General features: G+C 39.4%; 1 protein-coding gene across 1 annotated transcript in view; it reads right to left on the reverse strand.

Annotated features, from left to right (window-relative positions):
- The window catches only part of LOC134801497 (uncharacterized), a 318,534-nt gene extending 305,955 nt beyond the window's left edge, over nucleotides 1-12,579 (reverse strand). The window contains exon 1 of the mRNA XM_063774106.1: nucleotides 12,408-12,579. The gene's annotated coding sequence lies outside the window, so the exon portion shown is untranslated. The remainder of the gene's footprint in view (nucleotides 1-12,407) is intronic.
- Between the last annotated feature and the right edge of the window lie 10,932 nt (nucleotides 12,580-23,511).

A 23,511-nucleotide genomic window follows, 5' to 3' on the forward strand; every position in this document is an offset into this window, starting at 1 on the left:
GAGAGGGGAGAAAGGTCGCTGGGATTACATGTAAGAGGGGTAAGGGGTCGGGAGTTAAGGACCGCTTCAACTTCTGTGCAAAGGGTACTTAACTCCAGAAACGTTAAGCTAGAGTTACCTATTGTTCTTTTTAAATGATATTTTAAGCATTTAACATTGGCCTCCCACAGTCCGCCGAATGTGGGGGAATAAGGGGGATTGAATATGAACTGGATGCGCTCTTCGGCTGTGTAATTATATATGGACCTCATGCCTGCCTGTAATGCTCGTCCCAGTTCATTGTTTGCACCAACAAAATTAGTACCGTTATCGCAGTAGATTTTACTAGGTCTTCCTCTACGCGAAATGAATCTGCGAAGGCAGGCAATGAATGCTTTAGCACTAAGGTCACTAACAGTTTCTAAATGGACTGCCTTAGTCCAAAAACAAATAAATATGCAAATGTAGCATTTGCTTATTCGATTTCCGCGTCCTATTTTGCTTGAAATTGGAAATGGACCACAGAAATCTGTTCCCGTTATAGCGAAGGGGAAGTTAGCAGTGATTCTACTAGCTGGCAGGTGGCCCATCAGCGGCTCCATGGCTTTGGCTCTAAAACGAGTGCATATTACGCAGCGGTGATATATGCTTCGTGCCAACGTTCTACCTCCCAGGGGCCAAAACTGGTCTTTGAAGCCTGCCAGGAGTAGCTGAGGGCCAGCATGCAGTAAGCGTAGATGCTCGGCTCGCATCAACAATTTCGTTAAGTAATGTTTAGCGTGTAGTAACACCGGGTGTTTTTTATCATAACTATATTCGCCATTATTAAGCCGACCACCTACTCTCAGCACGCCGACGTCATCAAGAAACGGAGACAGCTGTAACATATGGGACGAGGTAAGTTTTTTATTATTTTTTATTAGTTTAAGTTCATCTTTAAAGGACTCTGACTGAGCTAGTTTTATAAGGTAAGTTAAGGCTGAACTAAGTTCGTTTTCTTTAAGGGGTCCAACTGATCGATTATGTTTTTCTTTGATTTTACAATTACTTATAAATCTGTGTACATATGCAATTATTCTTTTTAAGCGTAATGAACTTGAATATTTTTTTATGTCAATTAAGTTCTTAGTTTCATTGTTTTGATTTAATGTTGATTGTAATACTTTTATTTCAGGTAAAGCGGTCTCGGTGGTGGGGTTTTGCGGCCATTGAGATTCGTCATGTTTCAGGAAAGCTGGACCTTCCCACCACAAAGATGACTCGACAAGGAGACTTGGAGCTACTCCTCTCGAGGCCAGATCGGCGGGATTTTTATCAGTAGGTACATGTCGCCACGAGTCTCTCGAGGTAAGCTCACGAATCTCATTCACTCTGTTACACACGAATGTTTTAAGTATTTTAGGACTTGTTTTTATCCAGCCAAGTGCTACAGTGGAGTCGGACCAGAAAACATTTTCCTGTATGGAGCAACGGAGTGCTCCGCTGACCTTGGAAACGAGGCGAGCACCCAATAAGGCTGCTGCCAATTTAAGTCTCGGTATAGTCTGAACTTGAAGGGGACAGACTCGTGTCTTTGCGCAAAGCATTCTGACAGTTATGAAGTCTGAACTATCCGTGGTGCGTATGTATACGCAAGCTGCGTAAGCGTCTTTAGACGCGTCTACAAAACAATGGATCGCACAAGCGACAGGAGATGAGCATTGTACATGTCTAGGTACAGAAACTGAAAGCAAAGCATGCAAGTCGTTATGTAGTTTAAGCCACGTCTTCTTAATGTCCGCGGGTACCTCCTCATCCCAAGTCAACTTGAGAGACCACAGTTTTTGAAGTAAGATTTTAAGTGTTATAGTGCAAGCACTTAAGAGCCCAAGAGGGTCAAATATCTTACAAGTGTCAGATAAGATTGTTCTCTTTGTCACAATTTCATCTTTAGGAATTGGTTCTATCGCAAAGCTAAGATTGTCAGTGTTTGGTGTCCACTGTACACCTAGAACACTGGACTGTTTACTTAGGTTTAGATTGTCAGATTCTGCTGAATCCTTAAATATTTCAGGACAGTTGCTACGGAATTTATGCACCGGAAAGCATGCCGAATTAAGTGTGCCTACTACTCCGTTGAGTATGTGAGACAAAGTTTCTTTACTATCCGCACCTGTTAAGATATCATCTATATAGCAATCACTTTTTATGACTTCAGATACTAAAGGATCCGGGCATTCTAATGCGAGCTCTAAAAGGCACCGTGTGCTAAGAACGGTGCTGAGGCCGTGCCGTAGGAGACAGTATTTAATTGAAGCACTTCTAAAGGCTTTGTGTCATCTTCGCGCCACAATATTAACTGTAAGTTTCGTTGCGAATCATGAATTAGGATTTGGCGATAACATTTTTCTATGTCTCCCGTAAAAACGTATTTATGTTGACGGAACCTGATCAAAATATTGAAGAGATCGTCTTGCACCACAGGGCCTACATATTGTATGTCGTTTAGGCTTTTTAAAGAGGCGCTTTTCATGCTGCCATCAAAGACTACTCTTAATTTCGTACTTTCACTATTTTCTCTTATAACGCAGAAATGTGCTAGGTAATAACGGAATTTCGGCTTATCGATTCGCGTGAGATGACCTAAAGACTCGTATTCATGTATAAAATCACTATATTGTTTTTTCAAAATAGGATTTTTATTTAATTTTTTCTCTAAGGTGTAAAATCGCTTGGCAGCACCTCGGTAAGAGTCGCCTAATGACTTTTCAGGGTTTTCTTTCAGTGGCATCTGAACTGTGAACCTGCCATCTGGTAAACGGTAAGTGTGAGCTTTAAAGTGCTCTTCACAATACTCCTCGTCAGCTGACAAAGGAGCTTTGGCTTCTGGAAGTTCTTCAAGGTTCCAGAACCTGGTCAACTTTTCACTTATTTCTTTTGTAAAAAAACAATGAAGTTTTTGTGACGGTTTAGAATTAGGAAGATGAGTTGGACTTAAAGGACCTGCTACGATCCAGCCGAATTCTGTGTTTACAAGAAGGGGCTTATTTTTGCCCAGACGTATCTTTTGGAAACCTAATAATTCGTAAAATATTTCGGCACCTATCAAGATATCAATATCATACACTTTATGGAATTCAGGATCAGCGAGCTGAATATGTTTAGGTATGTTTAGTTGAGTAAGGTCTACGGGCAAGTTAGGCAACTGATCTGTAATTTCATCAAGGACTAAGCAGTTTAAGGTCACTTGGAACTGATTGGACAGGGAGCTGACAACTACGTCGCATCGATCGGATACTGAAAGTTTAATGTTTTTAATGCCCGATATATCTAAAGAATCGGGTTCAGGATTCCCTAATCCAAGTTTATTTTTTAGGTCTTCAGTAATAAAGCAAGGTTGGCTGCCTGCATCAAGGACAGCGCGTGCTACATATTCTACCTTTGTATTGGGATTGGATACCTTAACTAAAGCGGTACCAAGCATGATCTGCTTACCTGATCGGACTGATAAAGCCCTATGCGATTGGTTGACTACTTCAAGGTCATTTGATGTTCCAACCGTGGGTGTCGTCGCAGGCAAGGGTTTAGTTACGTTATTTTCTTTATGCAGTAATGTATTATGCTTTTTATGACATAATCTACACTCTCCTAATTTACAATTACGTGCTTCATGTCCGCGTCGTAAACAGTTGGTGCAAAGATTTAACTTTAAGGCTTCGCTCCACTTGTTTTCGAGCGGTAACGATTTGAATGATTCGCAGTCTAGGATTCGGTGACCTTGACTACACATTGGACACGATAAACCTACCGGTTTAGGACCACTGGACGTGAGAAAACTTTTTGAAACTTTACTATGTGTGAATGAGCCTTTATGCTCATTTTGTGTGAATGAGCCCTTATGTTCAGTTTTTGGTGGGCTATCTTTAGGAATATGAGAGACGCTTTTTTCATGTCTATTAGCTAACGTTGTTTCTAAAATGTCCGCTCGATTGCGAAGAAACTCGATAAATTCGTCCAAGAGTGGCAAGTCGGAGAGATTATTTCTGTGCTCCTCCCACTTACCACTGGTGGTCGAGTCCAGTTTACTGGACACCATGAATATAATCAGCGTATCCCATTGGTCAACCGGCTGTCCAAGCGTAGTCAGTGCCCTCAAGTTTTTGGTCACAAGGTCAATTAAGTATCTTAATGATTTATGTGATTCTCTGGTTAAAGGTTCTATTTTAAAGAGAGCCTTCAGGTGATTATTAATAAGAATTTTCTTGTTATTATACCTCTGACATAACAATTCCCACGCGACCTTGTAATTTTGTGAAGAAAATTCAATGGACTTGATTACAAGTGCCGCGCTCCCTTGTAAGGACGATCGTAAATAGTGGAACTTGTTTATGTCAGGGATAGTTTCATTATTATTTATTAATGACTCGAACGTATCGCGGAATTCCAACCACAAAAAATAATTGCCGTCAAATATCGGTAATTTGATAACGGGTAATTTTACGTTTACGTTATCCTGACGTGAGCAACTACTGTACGAACTTTGTTTATCCTCATTATTTATGGGTCGCAATTTTAATAATGTTTGAGCACTGGCAATATCACTGTAAAACCGTTTTTCAGTTTTCTCTCTTTCTCGAATTTGTTCATCTGGGTTAGGATAAGATAGTTCTATTTGACTTTGACATTTTTCAAAATCACAGAATAATGCTTCCATTTTTACACTTCGCAAATTCAATTCATTAAATTGCGCTTCGGAAATTTGGTCAGGTTTTATCCTTTTCAACTCTTCAATAAATTGTTCAAAATGTGTCAGTCTACCTCTAATCGAAGCGCGCTGTTTAATTAAATCTTTAAGCTTTAATTCATTTTCAAGCGCACCTATGTCTACACCACCGTGAGGAGATGATGTGGGTGTAGCCATTATGTAAATTTATATTTAATATTTAGGTATATGCGAGGCACTAAAGTTGAAATGGATAAATAATGACCCAACACAAAAACGGTAACAAACAAGATCTAGTGAAGGGCAATCAATAAACAAGATAAGAAAACTGTGCATCAAACCAGGCAGGAGTTCCAGGTGCGCGTAGACGCCGCGCGAAAGTAGGTCAAGTCTCGCTCAAACAGCTGACGCGAAGTAGGTCGGCACTGCGGCGAGTTGCTAGGCACAGCCGACGCGAGCGCAGTCAGTCCGAAGGATTTATCCTGGAAATGTCGGCCCGAAGCGAAATGAGCTATGATGCAAGTAAATAAGGTATCGAATGGTTTGGACCTATGAGGAATAAACACTCTCTTTAATAGTGTGAGAAAATATTTATTTAGTTGTAAACACCTAAATAAACTAATTTAAAGTTACTTAAAATAATTGCTTTTATGAAATGGCTTAGCGAAATAATGTTTAAGGAATGCTTTGTATAAAGAAAGCGTGAACAAAGGCGTGTTCGGTGCACAAGCCCTTCTTATTTTACGTAAACAACAGATTATAATTTTAAGCAGTGCAAATTCAAGATGCAATGCAAATAGCACTTTATGACTTATAATATAAGGTTGATTAGCTCTAGCAGGCCAACGGATTAAATGCTTTTAGGCTTGAAATGTTTTACTATTATAAGAACTTTTTAATGCTGTAAATATTATATAGGCGCGTAGCAACATAGGCAAGATGAGAAAGATGATTACCGGAATCTAAAAATTTAATAAAAAGTTTTTGTTTTCTTTTGGAATAAAGTACACTAAGCACAAAAATTAAAACTAGGATAGGTTAAGATAGGATAAGAATTGGGCACTCCCCTGGAAGTAGATCGCCGTGGAGACCCGCGTGGCATGCAGTCCAAAGGTCGCGCTCCGCAGTTTCTTTGTTCGCGCTTCTCGAACGTTCTGCCTTCCCTGTTGCTAAGTCGCGTACGCGCAGATGTCTTGAGGTGAAATGTCCTGTCACGGTCGCCATAAACTTGCAGGCGATTAAGGTGCAAGTAAAAGATCTTGATGTACGTATAAAATAGGGATTTAATATCCGAAACTGATACAAGGGTTTGAAGGGTTGATTTAAATAGTATGTAAGACGCGTGCGGCGTTGTGGCTGCCGCTGGAGCTAATGGAGTGTGGTGGGGTCCGTACCCCGCGCGCCCGCGCCCCGCGCGGTGTCTTGTTGTCGTAGACACTTGCTAAACTGCTTACAATGATGTATGTAGTGCTTTTCCTTGCAGAAGGTGCATTGCAGATCGTCGTTGCTAGCCGTTGTGTGAAATGACTTCGGTTTAACACTCGGTGGTTGTTTGTAACTTCTATTTGCAGGTTCTACCATCTCTAATGTGCGAAACCGTGTTTCCAAGAACTGCTTCAGTCTTTCAAATCCAGGTAAGCCATCACAACTGTCTTCACTAATTGTCTCTTCCCATTGTTTATGACTGCTGACATCTAGCTTAGATATGACGACAAACGTGACGATTGCATCCCACTGATCGGTAGGCAAACCTAAATTCTTCAGCACGTTCATACATTCTACAGTGGTATCTAACAGCTGTTTAATCGCGGAGGCCGATTCCTGAGATAACTCTCGTTGTCCAAAAAACTTCTTAAAAACTGTATTCGCAATATATCTCTTGTTGTTATATCTCTTTTTCAGAATCGCCCATGCCTCGGTATAATTTTCTCCGGTGATAGAAAACTGCCGCAATAATACTTCAGCATCGCCCGTCAGACTACTTTTCAGGTAGTGTAATTTCTGCACATTTTCTAATGACGAGTTATTATGAATTAATGCCACAAAAAGGTCGTGAAATGATTGCCACTCTGTATAATTCCCATTAAAAGTCGGTATGGAAATTCTAGGTAAACGGACTTCACTATTGGATGTACTTGTGTTACTCACAGTTTGTTTGGACGTGTCCACCTTTGCGGTTTCAGAACTAAGCTTCAATAAAACCGTCCTCAACTCTCCTTTGTATGTATAAAACAACTCCTCAAACTGGTCAAACATATCCTCGGAGAAGTACGGAAGTAATTGTCTGTCTTCTACGGAAATCGATAAAAGTATTTTCTCGTGAACTATCTATCTTAAATTCCTTCCAATAATTATCTAACGTATCCATTCTTCCTTGTACATATCCAATAGTTATCCTCTCCTTAGGCGACTTTTTGTAGTTGCTATAAGCCTTTTCTATTTTTTCATAAGTGTCTTTCTGAAGTAGTATACGTTTTTCTATCTGCTCCATTGTGTAATTTCACTACTACGATATCACCAAATTAAATACCGAATCACCAAGTTCGTGTAGGGTAAGCGCATAAGTACGTAGGTAAGTACGCGCTGCTTATAATATAAGTACGTAATGTCCACTGATATATTATTTTGCCGCTGTTTATGTATAAATGCACTATTCCACTGTCCTTTGAAACATGCCAAATCACTCAGTTCAATTTAGTTCGTACAATAACGGTTGTAGAAACATTTGGTTGTAAATCCTAAATTTACCAGTCTATATCGTTCTTTTCACTTTAATTCACTTAAACACATTTTAATCCGTTATATTGTCCACTTTTTTGCACTGATTTGTCCATATTTAACTCCAAATTACATTAAATTCACTCCGCGCAATAGGTCACCGTAAATGATATCCGTGGTCGATGGACCATAATGTTTAGGCGTTAAGGTTCATTTTGGAGTGAAGGTGTTAGAAGAAATTAAAACAGGTCCATACGCTTATGACTATTTATTGCAACTAAAACAGCGGCCGGTCAACTCATCATAGGTACATATAGGTATGCAGTATGCATGTATAGGTGCGTACAGGTAATCAAAATTCGACTTAACAGTGACACTATACAAAATGTATATTCTCTCCTTGGGAAACATAGTGACACTATACAAAATGTATATTCTCTCCTTGGGAAACCCAGTGACACTATACAAAATGTATATTCTCTCCTTGGGAAACATAGTGACACTATACAAAATGTATATTCTCTCCTTGGGAAACATAGTGACACTATACAAAATATATATTCTCTCCTTGGGAAACATAGTGACACTATACAAAATGTATATTCTCTCCTTGGGAAACATAGTGACACTATACAAAATGTATATTCTACTGTGTTGACTATAATTTTGTTAGTTATTTTACTATATGTTGATTTATGGTTAGATTATAAATTATAATATGTACCTATTTTGAATATGTTGTTTTATTTTAGGGTAAAACCTTCACCCCTAGATACATTATTATATTATATTTACTATACAGTAATAGACTGGTTTTATTTTTCATAAAATCGATTTCGACTGGCAAATCATATTACTTTTTGGCAACCGGGTGTTTTAACCTAATTAGACCCCGCTGAATCCGAATTTGCCGGTTGCTTGATCGAAATCTTGACCGAAAGTGAGATATTTGACATTAAAGGTCCCTTTTTTTAGGTTTTCGTAAATAACTCTTAAGCGGTGGCGCATAGCAAAAAATGTTCTATTACATAAGTAATCTGCATAAAATTGCCTACAAGAAAAATTCAGCACAATTTTTCGCTAGGATCAATATTCAAAGAGATATTAACGCGGGAAATTTAATTATAATCACTTCTAAGGTCCCTTTTTTAGTTTTTCGTAAATAACTCATAAACGGTGGCCAATATCAAAAATGTTGTTAAACGATAATAATCTACACAAAATTTTGAACAAAACGGATTCAGTACACTTTTCGCAGGGATAAATATTTAAAATGATAATAAAGAGGAAAAGTTCTAGTATAATAAATTCTAAGTTTCCTTGTTTTTATTTATTCGTTAATAATTTGAAAAGTATGACTCATAGCAAAAAAAAATCTTATACATAAATAATAAACATAAAATTTGCTATAAGAAACATGTAGAACACTTTTCGCTAGGATCAATATTTAAAAAGACAAAGCAGCGGGTAAGTTATAAATAATCAATTTTAAAGTCCCTGTTTAGTTTTTTTGTAAATAACTCGTAAACGGTGTCCCATAGCAAAATAGGTTTTTAAGAATAAATTATCTACATAAGATTTCCTCCAAAAAATATCTAGAACACTTTTCTCTAGGATCAATATTTAAAGCGATATTAAAGGAAGAAAGTTAATTTCAATCAGTACACAGGTCACTTTTTTTTTAGTTTTTCGTAAATAACTCGTAAACGGTGGCCTGTTGCAAAACAATATTATACATAAACATTAAACATAAAATTGTCCACAAAAAAGGTTCCGTACACTTTTTCGCTACGATCAATATTTAAAGAGGTATTAAAGGGGGTAAGTTAATTGTAATCAATTTCCAGGTCCCTATTTTTAGGTTTTCGTAAATGACTCGTAAAATAAACATACAAAATAGTTCTTTACCTATAGATGACAGGAAAACCTATTAGAAATATGCAGTCAAGCGTGAGTCGGACAATTACTTAGTTTTTGAACCGACCCCTACAGGATTTTTAAAGGCAATTCACTCGCGTTTCACATATAAAAAATACATTGTCAAAGATTGGGTAATGTACGGAACCCTTGCAACGCGAGTCCGACTCGCGCTTGGCCGGTTTTTTCCTTTTGAGGTACGGAACCCTAAAAACTAAAAAGAAGTGACATGTGAATTGATTGCAATGAACTTTCTTTCTTTAATATCGTTTCAAATATTGATCCCAGAGAAAAGTGTTCAATATGTTTTTCGTAGAAAATTTTATGCCGATTATTTATTTACAAGAACATTAAGAACTTATTTTGCTATGAGCCTTATTTTACGAGTCATCTACGAAAACCTAAAAATAGGGACCTGGAAATTGATTACAATTAACTTACCCCCTTTAATACCTCTTTAAATATTGATCGTAGCGAAAAAGTGTACGGAATCTTTTTTGTGGACAATTTTATGTTTAATGTTTATGTATAATATTGTTTTGCAACGGGCCACCGTTTACGAGTTATTTACGAAAAACTAAAAAAAAGTGACCTGTGAACTGATTGAAATTAACTTTCTTCCTTTAATATCGCTTTAAATATTGATCCTAGAGAAAAGTATTCTGGATATTTTTTGGAGGAAATCTTATGTAGATAATTTATTCTTAAAAACCTATTTTGCTATGGGACACCGTTTACGAGTTATTTACAAAAAACTAAACAGGGACTTTAAAATTGATTATTTATAACTTACCCGCTGCTTTGTCTTTTTAAATTTTGATCCTAGCGAAAAGTGTTCCACATGTTTCTTGTAGGAAATTTTATGTTTATTATTTACGTATAAGATTTTTTTTGCTATGAGTCATACTTTTCAAATTATAAACGAATAAATAAAAACAAGGAAACTTAGAATTTATTATACTAGAACTTTCCCTCTTTATTATCTTTTTAAATATTGATCCCTACGAAAAGTGTACTGAATTTTTATTGTTCAAAATTTTGTGTAGATTATTATTGTTTAACAACATTTTTTGATATTGGCCACCGTTTATGAACTATTTACGAAAAAATAAAAAAAGGGACCTTAGAAGTGTTTATAATTAAATTTCCCGCGTTAATATCTCTTTGAATATTGATCCTAGCGAAAAATTACCTTTAATGTCAAATATCTCACTTCCAGACAAGATTTCGACCGAGTAACCGGCAAATTCGGATTCAGCGGGGTCTAATGAGGTTAAAAAACCCGGTTGCCTAAAAGTAATATGATTTGCCAGTCGAATCAAGAAGGAGAGCGATTTTGAATTTTTATGTCTAGTCTATAATGTTGACCGTTTGTGAATTATTTGCTGAACATGATTTGTAGCTCGATTTTTATTTATTGCCAACAAAATATTTGTATGCTGTCTATTTGTATTTAATTGCTTTTTTTTAGCAAGTCAATTTTAAAAACGTCAGATCATTTAATTACTTCCCTTAATAAACTAGCCTACCTACCTACCTAACCAATAAAAATCACATTTATAGTAGTAGTAGTGCAGCCTGTTTTTTACGTGCACCGAGCCAACCGACCGTCATAATTAAACAAAAATGATCATCCCTTGAAATTTGTTCTAAGAAAGTAATTTATTGTAATCTGAACCGATTTACCGATGATATGAAATCTCATAAGTGTATTTGATTTTTCTTTAATAGTTTTTACACAATTTCACGACACAGTTAGGCATTTTTACAAGCTTTTATTTCGTTTCACCTGACCGTTGTCGACAGACGATTCAGTGGATCAAATTTAACTTGCAAGATTTGATTACAGACCGACATACATGTCAATCGTAACAAACATATAAATCGGATGACAATGCAATATTAATAATATTATGGTACCATCGAGCTGATCTGATGATGGAGACAGGAGGTGGCCATAGGAACTATGTGATGAAACAACGCAACCTAATTGTGTTAAGGGTTTTTAGAATTGTCTCGATGAGTATTAGTTGTCTGTCTTAAGAAAAGTACAATCAGCGATAAAAGCTTGTACCAAAAATGAAATTACAAAAGCAAAAGCCAAAAACTTATTTAAATTTGGGAATGGCATTACGTGACGCCTTTCCACCGTGCAAGTCACTACACAACTAAGCGCAGGGGTGTGACTAACTGCGATTTTGACACCCATGTATCGGCCCCATTCGTAGTGCTCGTAAGGCCCGTATTTACGAAGTAATTTATAGGTCTATGGAAAAAACAGAATCCTTACTTATAGAATCACTCGACTCTGACCGTAGGTATGTCTGCCACAGCCAATTTGCTCTACAACTCGAATTGGTGGTTGTTATCCTCGCTTACCGCTCCGCTGCTTCACTGCGATCCACTGGTAAACCCTAGATTTGGATGTTGTTGATGCTAAAATGTTGGCTTAAGCCCCCTGATGTCTACTAGGTAGTCTAGGGCTCGCGGTCGCGTCCAGGTTTCGTGTACCCGTCGCAGGGGGTTCTCGTGTTACAGGAAACCGGATTTGTGGCCCGTTCGGAACGGGTAATTAGGGTTCGTGTAATTAAATTTGGGAATGGCATTACGTGACGCCTTTCCACCGTGCAAGTCACCACACAACTGAGCGCAGGGGTGTGACTAACTGCGATTTACCGGATCCACGGATCACGGGTCCGGCGACGTATAGTGACGATCGGACGCGTTCTTTATAAGAGCGAAGAATAAAACATTATAACGAACAATAAGACAATAACTATAGTTAGTTAATATAGTTAGTATAGTTGGTTAGTTGGTATAGTTAGTTAACTATAATGTGTTACTGTTTGTTATACAAGCAAAACGAAAAAAAAAAAACAGAACAACAACAACCAAAGACTCGGAGCCGAACGCAAATCCGGAGCCGAACGCACTACACGGGCACGGACTTTGACTGGTTCATGTAGTTCGGACGCTAGCACCGCCAGGGCTAAGAACACGGACACGCGGGTTGGCGCGTAGCACGTATATCGGGAGCCCTGCTATAGGTACTAATCTCTTAAATATAATTATATTGTTATAACTGAATTACCCAAATACATAATCCGCGAAGGCAACTATCTCCGGCGACGGGGTCACGCGTCCAAAAATGGGATAAAAGAGAGCATATTCTTCAGTTGTCAATTGAGGGCCTGGCCCTCGTTGCGGCGACAGGGTGGGTGGCCGGCTTTTCCTTCGAGTCGGCGATGCGCCGACGTTGCTCAAAGTATCTGCAATACGATTTTACCTTATATTTAGAGGATTTTAACTTGAGAGAGAGAAGAACATTGCAGTAATATCGCCTATTGGATCGAGACAGTATCTTTTGCGTAAAGTTGACTTACTATTATATTATGCAAACTACGCCACCATATGTCACTATAAAATTGATACAATTTAAGGGCATGAATACAACATTAAGAAGGTTGCATATAACTCGTATGTCACCCATCGTGTCGCCGGAACGAGGGCCAGGCCCTCAATTGACAACAACTGAAGAATATCCTCGCTTTTATCCCATCTTTGGACGCGTCACCCCTTCGCCGGAGATTGTAGCATTTGCGGATTATGTATTCGGGTAATTCAGTTATAACAATATACCTATTCATTATAACCATGCAATGCAACTATTGACATTTAAGAGATTAGTACCTATAGCAGGGCTCCCGATATCCGTGCTACGCGCCAACCCGTGTGTCCGTGTTCTTAGCCCCGGCGGTGCTAAGCGTCCGAACTACACGAACCCGTCAAAGTCCGTGCCCGTGTAGTGCGTTCGGCTCCGGATTTGCGTTCGGCTCCGAGTCTTTAGTTGTTGTTGTTCTGTTTTTTTTTTCGTTTTGCTTGTATAACGAACAATAACACATTTAATGTGTTATTGTTCATTATACAAGCAATAGTTGCATAACATGGTTATAATGAATAGGTATATTGTTATAACTGAATTACCCGAATACATAATCCGCAAAGGCAACAATCTCCGGCGAAGGGGTGACGCGTCCAAAGATGGGATAAAAGCGAGGATATTCTTCAGTTGTTGTCAATTGAGGGCCTGGCCCTCGTTCCGGCGACACGATGGGTGGCCGGCTTTTCCTTCGGGTCGGCGATGCGCCGACGATGCTCACAGTATCTGCAATACGATTTTACCTTATATTTAGAGGATTTTAACTTTTATGCCGTCGTTGACCACGCTAGCCGTTTTGACACTTTCAACCAGGGGACGGGACACTTAAAAATGTCGTTAACATTAGTAAAGATGCAGGCGATTTCTATTTCTATTTTCAGAACATTGCAGTAATATTCCCTATTGGATCGAGACATTATCTTTTGCGTAAAGTTGACTTACTACTATTTTATTCAAACTACGTCACCATATGTCACTATAAAATTGATACAATTTAAGGGCATGAATACAACATTAAGAAGGTTGCATATAACTCGTATGTCAAGATCTTTCCTTATTCATTATGTTGTTACGTGGTTGTAATCTAGCAACTGTTATTTACTGTCAGAAAAAAATATTATCGTGATTTATATATTATTTCTCTATTAATTTTAAAGTGCATAGCAGAACAGAGTGAAATCGGAACAAGCTAGCAAGCCAGCAGCATTAAACACGAGTAAAATTCAAATAGGGAAATTAGAATCGCAACAGTTCCAATGTCAAAAAACTTGGAGGATTAATATTTTAACAGTGCTCAAGTCAATGGCGGGAGGCCTAGATATTCTCGAAAGTAAGGAGAAAATACCATACTTGGATGAAGTGGCTATCAGACAAGTCAACACATGAAAGAGTTCTAGGTCAGACTGAGACCCTCTGGGATTAGAAACGCTAAGTGTTTGAAAGTTTAGGTGCCAACCTCATAATGAACTCTTCCTTGTGGTGGTCGGGCGGACCATCCTTCTTGAAGCAGGACATGGTCTACTGGCCGACTGCCCCAAAGTCTAGTAACCAGTCTGCACTGCCCGAGATGTTACCAGCCAAAGCATTTGTCGCATGTCCCGCCCCTGATAACTCTGGCAACCCAATAGAATATTTAATTAACACATTCGGTGCGGCAGCGCAAAACCCAAACTTACTGCCAGTGCTTTACGAATAATATACTTCCCGTATTGAGAAAGCCAAATATCCGGGACGACCTACATTTTCCCGTACCATGTCTTGACTTTAAACGCCCCTACACACCTGGAATGTTATCGATTTGAACTAAAAGTCATTCTGATCAATCGACCATATCCTTGTGTATATACAGCTGCCGTCGCCCGGCGATCTGTATAAAATTCCAAAAGATATAGGCATTTTAAAAAACCCTTAATTTACGGGAATATACTTCCCTTGCCGCACAGGCCGTATATAACGCTAGTGATGGGATACTAAAGAATCGATAACGACTTTTGTAATCGACAAAATATTTATGATCGTCATCGTGTCTGTACGTGTTCAAAACAAATATTATTCATCTTCGTATAATTATAAAAAGGGATCAGACTTTTAGAATAGGTAATTTTCTAACTAACTTGTGTCTCAGTCTGACCTAGAACTCTTTCATGTGTTGACTTGTCTGATAGCCATTTCATCCAAGTATGGTATTTTCTTCTTGCCTTCGAGAATATCTAGGCTTCCCGCCATTGACTTGAGCACTGTTAAAATTTTAAACCTCCAAGTTTGGTGACATTGGAACTATTGCGATTCTAATTTCCTTATTTGAATTTTACTCGTGTTTAATGCTGCTGGCTTGCTTGCTTGTTCTGATTTCACTCTGCTCTGCTATGCGCTTTAAAACTAATAGAGAAATAATATTGTTAAAAACAATTTGTTAATTATTTGATTGCTTAATGGTTTTTAAATTGTGTATTGCATGACATTTGTATAATTATAATCAATTGTTATTTTCCTACTTGACGATCATAATATAAATTCGTATAGATTAGTGTTAAATAATTTATATTGTAATTTCATATTATGAAATAAATAAATCTAAATCTAAATCTATATAAATTACGATAATATTTTTTTCTGACAGTAAATAACAGTTGCTAGGTTACAACCATGTAACAACATAATGAATAAAGAAAGATCTTGACTTACGAGGTATATGCAACCTTCTTAATGTTGTATTCATGCCCTTAAATTGTATCAATTTTATAGTGACATATGGTGACGTAGTTTGCATAATAGTAAGTCAACTTTACGCATAGATAGTGTCTCGATCCAATAGGGGATATTACTGCAATGTTCTGAAAATAGAAATATAAATAGAAATCACCTGCATCTTTACTAACGTTAACGACATTTCCGCCCCCTGGTTGAAAGTGTCAAAACGGCTAGGGCGGTCAACGACGGCATAAAAGTTAAAATCCTCTAAATATAAGATAAAATCGTATTGCAGGTACTGTGAGCGTCGTCGGCGCATCGCCGAATCGAAAGCAAAGCCGGCCACTCAACGTGTCGCCGGAACGAGGGCCAGGCTGTCAATTGACAACTGAAGTATATGCGCGGATTTATCCCATCTTTGGACGCGTCACCCCTTCGCCGGAGATTGTAGCCTTTGCGGATTATGTATTCGGGTAATTCAGTTATAACTATATACCTATTCATTATAACAATGCAATGCAACTATTGACATTTAAGAGATTAGTACCTATAGCAGGGCTCCCGATATCCGTGCTACGCGCCAACCCGTGTGTCCGTGTTCTTAGCCCCGGCGGTGCTAAGCGTCCGAACTACATGAACCCGTCAAAGTCCGTGCCCGTGTAGTGCGTTCGGCTCCGGATTTGCGTTCGGCTCCGAGTCTTTAGTTGTTGTACTGTTTTTTTTTTCGTTTTGCTTGTATAACGAACAATAACACAATAAATGTGTTATTGTTCATTATACAAGCAATAGTTGCATAACATGGTTATAATGAATAGGTATATTGTTATAACTGAATTACCCGAATACATAATCCGCAAAGGCAACAATCTCCGGCGAAGGGGTGACGCGTCCAAAGATGGGATAAAAGCGAGGATATTCTTCAGTTGTTGTCCATTGAGGGCCTGTCCCTCGTTCCGGCGACACGATGTGTGGCCGGCTCTTCCTTCGGGTCGGCGATGCGCCGACGATGCTCACAGTATCTGCAATACGATTTTACCTTATATTTAGAGGATTTTAACTTTTATGCCGTCATTGACCACGCTAGCCGCTTTGACACTTTCAACCAGGGGGCGGAACACTTAAAAATGTCGTTAACATTAGTAAAGATGCAGGCGATTTCTATTTCTATTTTCAGAACATTGCAGTAATATCCCCTATTGGATCGAGACATTATCTTTTGCGTAAAGTTGACTTACTATTATCAAAGACATAATATGTAACTCCGTATAAGATGAATAAAGTCTAAGGAAAAAACGTGCCGCGGAAATCAAGAAAAAGTCATTCTCGGATAGATGCCGCAAACACCTTTAGCCTATACTCGGCTAGATGGCGAGACGACACCGTTTCATATTTAACAATTTTAACACATAAGTAGATATCAGTGAATGAACATGGATCAAAATGATATAAAAATAATAAAATCATTCATCCATATATATATATAACCATTTTTTGATAATTTTATACTCTAATAAAAATATTTTGTGTTTTAGTCGTGCGTCGATAGATGGCAGTAAATTTACTGTGAATACAAAATTTACAATGACCCCTCTATACTATCTATTCTTTTTGATATTATGCAAACTACGTCACCATATGTCACTATAAAATTGATACAATTTAAGGGCATGAATACAACATTAAGAAGGTTGCATATACCTCGTATGTCAAGATCTTACTTTATTAATTATGTTGTTACATGGTTGTAACCTAGTGTTATATTCTTAAGAGCGCTCTTACAAGAAAAGTCGAAATAATGCAAAATTGATGATACTAGTCGACGAAATTCAGGACTTTGCGCTCATTATTAGAAACAATGAGTACTTGTTCCAGTAAAAGCGTCTTCTTATCTTTATAAATATCGTTGTAAATATTAGAAAAAGGACTTATTAAATTAGTAATGATTTTTTTTCTGATGGTCGTTTCCGAAAAACCCCGTGAAGCACTGAATGGCGAGCTCTTATTTGGAAATGTTGAGAATTTTACTCTGCTAAACCTGGCTATTTTGTATTACTAATACCCTGTACTTTAGGCATATCAAACTATATTTTTCCTACATACCTTTGAGAAAGAGAAAATCAAAGTAAAACGAACTCGATTTTCTCTCCGAAACAAGTGTCAATTCCTACGAAAATCTACTTAATATCGAAGTCATTTTCATACTCAAGCAATCTGCAACGTTTGCTTATACTGTTGGTATACATTAGTGTTTATGAAATTCTACTATAATTTTTTGGCAATTTTTTGAAAACTACTCTATATTACCGATGACGCGCGCTGCGCCAGCTCAGTGCCGCGGCAGAGCTTGTAGAGGCAGGACGTGTGTCGGTCGGCTCCGCACATTTTCAACGGCGACGACGAGGTTTTTTATCATTGTGTGCGGCGGGCGCCGTGTAAAACGCTATACTGTGTGCGTGTAAACCGCAACGAGAGACTTTGATCCTAGCACTGTTTTTATAGTATTATAATTTATAATGGTACAGTTTAATAAACTACCGGACAGGATTAAAAATATTTGAAACGACCTGACATTCTATATGTATTTATTTGACTCAAGATAGTACTCAGGGTCTGATGATGGAGCCGGAAGGTGGTCACCGGTACCAATCAACCATGCAACTAAACCACTTCGTGTTTAGGCTCGTTTTATTCATCTCAACAAGATCTTTGACACAAGATAGTACTCAGGGTCTGATGATGGAGCCGGAAGGTGGACACCGGTACCAATCAACCATGCAACTAAACCACTTCGTGTTTGGGCTCGTTTGATTCGGCTCAACAAGATCTTTGACTTAAGATAGTACTCAGGGTCTGATGATGGAGCCGGAAGGTGGTCACCAGTACCAATCAACAATGCAACTAAACCACTTCGTGTTTAGGCTCGTTTTATTCGTCTCAACAAGATCTTTGACTTAAGATAGTACTCAGGGTCTGATGATGGAGCCGGAAGGTGGTCACCGGTACCAATCAACCATGCAACTAAACCACTTCGTGTTTGGGCTCGTTTGATTCGTCTCAACAAGACCTTTGGCACAAGATAATACTCAGGGTCTGATGATGGAGCCGGAAGGTGGTCACCGGTACCAATCAACCATGCAACTAAACCACTTCGTGTTTAGGCTCGTTTGATTCGTCTCAACAAGATCTTTGACACAAGATAGTACTCAGGGTCTGATGATGGAGCCGGCAGGTGGTCACCGGTACCAATCAACCATGCCACTAAACCACTTCGTGTTTAGGCTCGTTTTATTCGTTTCTATAAGATCTTTGACACAAGATAGTACTCAGGGTCTGATGTTGGAGCCGGAAGGTGGTCACCGGTACCAATCAACCATGCAACTAAACCACTTCGTGTTTAGGCTCGTTTGATTCGTCCCAACAAGACCTTAGACACAAGATAGTACTCAGGATCTGATGATGGAGCTGGAAGGTGGCCACGGGTACCAGTCTACCATGTAACTGAACCACTTCGTGTTTGGGCTCGTTTGATTTGTCGCAACAAGATCTTTGACACAAGGTAGTACTGAGGGTCTGATGATAGATCCGGAAGGTGGTGACCGGTACCAATCAACCATGCAACTAAACCACTTCGTGTTTGGCTTCGTTCGATTCGTCGCAACAAAATCTTTGACACAAGTTAGTACTCAGGGTCTGATGATGGAGCTGGACTGTGGCCACGGGTACCAGTCTACCATGTAACTGAACCACTTCGTGTTTGGGCTCGTTTGATTTGTCGCAACAAGATCTTTGACACAAGGTAGTACTGAGGGTCTGATGATGGATCCGGAAGGTGGTCACCGGTACCAATCAACCATGCAACTAAACCACTTCGTGTTTGGCTTCGTTCGATTCGTCGCAACAAGATCTTTGACACAAGTTAGTACTCAGGGTCTGATGATGGAGCTGGACTGTGGCCACGAGTACCAGTCTACCATGTAACTGAACCACTTCGTGTTTGGGCTCGTTTGATTCCTCGCAATAAGATGTTTGAGACAAGATACTACTCAGGGTCTGATGATGGAGCTGATGATGATTGACAGGTACCCGTCGCCACCTTCGCGCTCCATCATCAGACCCTGAGTACTACCTTGTGTCAAAGATCTTGTTGAGATGAATAAAACGTGCCTAAACACGAAATGGTTTAGTTGCATGGTTGATTGGTACCGGTGACCACCTTCCGGCTCCAACATCAGACCCTGAGTACTATCTTGTGTCAAAGATCTTGTTGAAACGAATAAAACGAGCCTAAACACGAAGTGGTTTAGTTGCATGGTTGATTGGTACCGGTGACCACCTTCCAGCTCCATCATCAGACTCTGAGTATCACCTAGTGTCAAAGATCTTGTTGAGACGAATCAAACGATCCTAAACACGATGTGGTTTAGTTGCATGGTTGATTGGTAATGGTACCTTCTAGCTCCATCATCAGACCCTGAGTACTGTCTTGTCTCAAAGATCTTGTTGAGACGAATCAAACGAGCCCAAACACGATGTTGTTTAGTTACATGATAGACTGGTACCCGTAGCCACCTTCCAGCTCCATCATCAGACCCTGTGTATCATCAGTGTCAAAGATCTTGTTGAGACGAATCAAACGAGCCTAATCATGTTACTACATGGTTGATTGGTATCCGTGACCACCTTAATCATCATCAGATCCTCAGTACCAGTTCGTTTTTAAACCCTCATTGATACAAACTTTACAACCTATAGGTACCAAATGCAATGACGAAACATGTAAATAAGCGAGTAGGTACCTATAATTTCTTTCGAGTAATATACCTTCATAAGTACGAGTATGGGGCTATTCATAAATTACGTCGTTTCAAATGGGAGGAGTGGGGGGGGGGGGGGTCAAGGCTCAGAACCGGTTTTTTCTCCATATAAAAAATACCGGTACTTATTATTTCGTTCTTTTTCGTTCTTGCCTCCAATCAAGAAAAGAATATGACCTTACCTTAGGGGCTATTCATAAATTACGTCATTTCAAATTAGGGGGTGGGGGGGTCTGGACATCGGATGATGGTAACATGACGTAGGAGGAAACAGATTCATCCGAAGCTTGATTTTTGGATGATTTGAGGGGGGGGGCGGGGTCAAAAATCGTCAAAAATAGATGACGTAATTTATGAACAGCCCCTATGTACATTTGCACTGCATTTAGTATTTTCGTACTTACCAAATAACAGTTATAGAACTTTAAAAGTTAAGTACAGTTAGTGTTGTTATGGTTGATTTCAATATGCTTCGCGAAGGATCAAGAATGTTTAATCCATCATTGTAGTGCGAGTGTGGTAGAAGGGATCGGCGTACTGAGCTCGCACGGCCTGCCGCAGCGCGTAAAATACCTAAACTCGCTCAACGCCGAAATGTAATAGCGCTCTTAATAAATGCATGCACGATATTATAATCATAACAACTATATTTTTTAAGTCAAGTGTCAATCCAATAACATCAACGGTTGCTAGGGTAATATGCATACGAGGTCGTTAAGCGGGAGGTTGGGCTATGACATGCCTCCGCCGTGATTCCGTGGAATCCCTGGAGCCGGGAGCAGCTGGTCCAGGTGTCGGATCCAGACACGTCCGTCGTCAATTTGCAATTTCGTAATGTAGGGACCCGAGCCGGCGTCTCACTATACCGAACTGCCACTTCTTATCAGATACAGAGTAGCTTCGCGCCTGGACTCTACTGCCTAAGGTGAATTGCTTAATTGTAGTCGGAGTCGGAGTTGGTCGGGGAGGGGGCCTAGGAGGCGCACGTATCTTCGCCGTCAGTCTTGTTCTTACTTCTCTCCCGAACATGCGCATGTAGGGAGTATCTCCAGAGCTGCCTGGCGTACCTCGAAGTATCCTTTTAACTTTTAGGATCTTCTGTGTTATCACGCCACTTTCCCCCTCTAATTTGTGTAGTGTTTTTTTATTGTTTGTACAAACCGTTCTGCTTGACCGTTGGTCGCTGGGTGGTACGGGGCAATGGTCTTATGTATAATACCATTATTGCTTAAGAAGTTCTAAAATTCTTGTGATGTGAACAGTCTACCATTGTCAGAAACAAAGGTGTAGGGTAATCCGAAAGTATCAAATAATTCGTCTAGTTTTTGAATGCAAAATGAGCTCGTGGCTGTTTTCGTTGGAATGATTTCGACCCATTTAGAGAATGTATCTACTACAATTAGCAGGTGATAACCAGATATAGGGCCCGCGAAGTCTATGTGTATTTTTTGCCATGGGCCTGCAGGGTCTTCCCAGTGATGAATCGGTGCTTTTGGTGGAGCGTTCTGTTCTAGACGACATGTTCGACACGAGTTGACTTTGTCGTCAATATCTTTATCAATATTTTTCCAATATACGAAGCTTCGTTGCAAGGAGTTTCATTTTCAAAATTCCAATGTGACCGGCATGTAGTTCCTCTAATATCTGTTGCCGCAATCTATGCGGAATCATTACTCGTGTACCTTTTAGAATGAATAATCATTTTGTAATGTCAGTTCGTTATCTTTATAACCAGATTCTCTGAGTGACGCACCTGACAGAAATATTTGTATTAAGTTTTGTAATTCAGAGTCTTCTTTGGTTTCTTTGGCGATTGTTTCCGGTGAAATATTTATTGCGTTTATGTGCTTCAATTGGAATACGCAGTGTTGGTCAATCTTGTTGTCATTTATTTTCTCTACCGGGAAGCGAGAGAGGTAGTCTGCATTTGCATTTTTCGTTGAATTTCTATATTCAATGTTGTAGTCGAATCCGGAGAGGAAGTGCGCATAATATAATAGCGCACTCAAAGGGTAGAATTAAGCAACTCACAGGGCGTATCAATGGTGTCAGAAAAGTCTATGGTCACCAGAGGCGTTCCCCAGGGATCAATTCTGGGACCTATTTTATTTCTACTATACAGCGCAGACTTAACATACAAAATCAATCATTGTAAATATCACCTATACGCAGATGACTTACAAATGTACACTTCTTTCAAGCCTGAAGACACTCATTCGGCTGTCGAAAAAATTAACCAAGATCTCAGTCAGATTGCACTCTGGTCTGAAAAAAATAGTTTAGTTATAAATCCCCTAAAATCAAAGTTCATAGTAATCGGTACAAAACTTCAAATAATGAATACAATATCTCAAAATCCGCAGGTCCATATTTTAAATGAGATCATAACTCGTGTATCTGAAGCTCGGAATCTTGGGGTACTAATAGACGAAAGGCTTCAATTCGAAAAATACGTCCTAGAGAATATCAGAAATTGTTTTTATCGCCTTACAGTTTTATATAAGATCCGTGATCACCTTAACATAGATATGCGTATTAAGCTTTGTGATTCACTTATCCTGTCAAAGCTCAATTATGCTGACACAGTAATAGGAGGGTGTCTATTGTCGCGTACAAAAATGCAAATACAGAGACTACAAAATGCCTGCGCCAGATTTTGCTTTTCGATACCAAAGCGTGCCCATGTTACACCATTCTTAAACAATAGTAAAATGCTTAAAATGGACGCACGCAGAACGCTACACCTTGCTTCCTTATTGTTTGGAATTATAAACAGCAAAAAACCCTCTTATCTCTTTGAAAGACCGGACGGAAGCTGGTCAGTCCTTACGAACCGTGAAATCGAAAACCTAGTGGCTGAACCTAACATCATGGGAGAGACTAAAGCTCACAGACTCCGTTGGTTGGGCCACCTTGAGAGAATGGATGAAGATCGGAACGTGAAAAGAGCATACCTGGGCCGTCCAGCAGGAAGACGTCCTATCGGACGCCCCAGATATCGCTGGTGCGACATGGTGGAGGCGGACCTGCGCGAACTTCGAGTCAGCAATTAGCGAGAGGTCGCACAGGACCGAGAAAAGTGGCGCTGTCTTGTGTCGGAGGCCAAGTCTCATTTTGGGTCGCTGAGCCAACGGAGTAAGTAAGTAGTATCTCTTTGACAAGCTTACATTTTCTAGAATGCACGAAAGACAAGCCTCCCGTCTCATCTGCCCGCGACACAGTTTGACTAGCTTTCGTGGCAGCTTCCGGTA

This window comes from Cydia splendana, chromosome 22, assembly GCF_910591565.1.
Source record: "Cydia splendana chromosome 22, ilCydSple1.2, whole genome shotgun sequence".
Taxonomy (NCBI): Eukaryota; Metazoa; Arthropoda; class Insecta; order Lepidoptera; family Tortricidae; genus Cydia; species Cydia splendana.